Source organism: Gavia stellata, unplaced genomic scaffold, assembly GCF_030936135.1.
Source record: "Gavia stellata isolate bGavSte3 unplaced genomic scaffold, bGavSte3.hap2 HAP2_SCAFFOLD_1113, whole genome shotgun sequence".
Lineage (NCBI taxonomy): Eukaryota > Metazoa > Chordata > Aves > Gaviiformes > Gaviidae > Gavia > Gavia stellata.
The window spans coordinates 22,501-25,000 of NW_026777140.1; positions in this window are offsets into that span (position 1 = coordinate 22,501).

The window sequence follows — 2,500 nt, forward strand, 5'->3', positions numbered from 1 at the left end:
CCGCCTCGTCTACCGGGCTCCGGCGCCGGCCGCCTCGTCTACCGGGCTCCGGCGCCGGCCGCCTCGTCTACCGGGCTCCGGCGCCGGCCGCCTCGTCTACCGGGCTCCGGCGCCGGCCGCCTCGTCTACCGGGCTCCGGCGCCGGCCGCCTCGTCTACCGGGCTCCGGCGCCGGCCGCCTCGTCTACCGGGCTCCGGCGCCGGCCGCCACGTCTACCGGGCTCCGGCGCCGGCCGCCACGTCTACCGGGCTCCGGCGGGACTTGGTCGCAGTTCTCGAGCTGAACGGTAGACCTGTTTGCCGCGCCGCTCGCGGGGACGTGACCAAGGGGTCGCTGTGTCGCGCTGCCTCCAGTTACGTCATCGTAACAGGCAGCGTCATTGGCGGGCCTCCCCGGCGGGAGGAGTTAGCGCTCTTGGAGTTCGCAGGGGCTGTGGACTTAGTGGTACGTTCTATATGCGCGAGCGGTGGCTCGCGGGCAGGGCAGTAGGAGCGCGACTCGACCCGCGCGGCTGGGGCGCTTGGCGGCCGTTGTGGCGGTTGCCTCGGCGTGTTTGGCCGTTTTTCCGCCCGTTCGGGACGGTTGCCCGCGCGGCCGATGGCGGCCGAGGCCCATGCTGGTCCGTGGTGAGGCACCGGAGATGCTCGTGAAGCATGCCGGCTGCTGCCGCGCTCGCGAGCGCCCGGGGACGGGGGGACGGGCGCGCGGCGCAGTCGTGCCTCGGCTTTTTGGGCTTTTTGCGGTTGTTCCCCCTCCCTCTTCCTTCTCCGGCCCTAAGCTGGAGCCCGCGAGGCAGGCCGGCAAGAGCGTCGCAGCCGGTCCCGGTGGCTGGCAGCCCGAGCGCAGTGCGTCAGGGAGTCGGGAGGTGTGCCTCGCGCCTCCGGTGGCCTTACTCCCTGGCTCCAGAAACACCCGCCAACGGCACGGGTGAGGCGTGGCGTGTGGCGTCTCGTCTGCCCGTTTTTTGGGTGGCTTTTTGTGTTTTCCCCGTCCTTTTTTCTTTCCCCCCCCCCCCCGGCTTTTCTCCGGCCTCTCTCTCCCTCTGCAGGGCGAGTGGTATCATCCTGCTGGGCGGGCGTAGACGGGCGACCGGCGGCGGTCGTGCCGGTGCTCTCGAACGCGGGCAAAGCCCGGCGACCGGCGGCGGTCGGTACCGGTGCTCTCGAACGCGGGCAAAGCCCGGCGACCGGCGGCGGTCGGTACCGGTGCTCTCGAACGCGGGCAAAGCCCGGCGACCGGCGGCGGTCGGTGCCGGTGCTCTCGAACGCGGCAAAGCCCGGCGACCGGCGGCGGTCGGTGCCGGTGCTCTCGAACGCGGCAAAGCCCGGCGACCGGCGGCGGTCGGTGCCGGTGCTCTCGAACGCGGCAAAGCCCGGCGACCGGCGGCGGTCGTGCCGGTGCTCTCGACCGCCGAAGGAGCGCGTGGAGTCGCAGGTGTGCTGCGGCCTTCCAGCGTTCCCGTTGACGTCGCTCAAGGGACTCGTTGCACGGAGCGGGTGGCGCCGGCGGCACCTGTCCCGGTCCCCCTCCTTCGACCGCTGCAGAGCCGCAGGCAGCGCGCGCCGAGGCGTCCCCGGGTGCCCTCCCGGGGGGTGGCGCTGGGCGTGTGCGGCCGTCGCTGTCCCAGGAGCGTGGCCTCGGCTTTTCCGCCCTCTCTCCCCTTCAACCGATCGATGAGGCTTTTCGGGTCGCGTCGGAAAGGGCCCCCGGCGGGCCGGCTCTTCCGTGCTCCCTGGAACGGGGAGGCACGGCGGTGTCCGGTGGTCAGGCAGGGTGGTCTCCTTTCCCGTTCGCTTCCCGTGGTGTGGCTGTGAGGTGTTGCCCTCGTCCCCCCCCGAGCGAAGGGGGCCGTGGCGATGGCGGCGGGGCGCGTGCCTCGCCGCGTCCCGTGGCCCCCCCCCCCTCCCCGTTGGGCGGGGTTCCTGGGGCGGCTTCTTCACCGAACGGGGCTGTGTGACGGCCGCGTGGCCCCGCGAGCTCTCAGGTGTCCGCAAACGACGCGAGGCGCCGGCGCCAGCCTCGGTCCGGGTACCCGTGGGTGCCGGCCGCGAGCAGCGCTGGGCGGTGGGGCGGCCTGAGCCAAGAGACTGGGGCGAGCGAGCGAGCGTGGGGCTGCACCTGCCCGGGTGGGCCCCCCGAGGGGTCGCGCGTGCGGTGGGGGGGGCGTTCCCCGCTGCCGCCGCTGCGACGGCGTCGGCTCTTCGTGCCGCACCCCCGCCCGCTGCGGAGCGAGCCGCCCCGGCAGGGGCCGCGGTCGCGGGGTGGCGCCCGCCCCGGCGGGTCGCTGTCTCCTCTAGCACGTCCGGTGCTCCCGCGGCAGGCAGGGGAGCCGAGTGCCTTCTCGCGGTCTCCCGCCGTCGACGGGCCTGCGAGCTGCAGGCGGGGGCCGGCCGTAGGGGGCGGGTCAGTCCCGGCCGGCCGATGCCGCGCGGAGCGGGTCGCGTGCGGGCTGGCGGGCGCGCGGGCGCGCGCGTGTCCCCGTCTCGCGGGAGACGGGAGC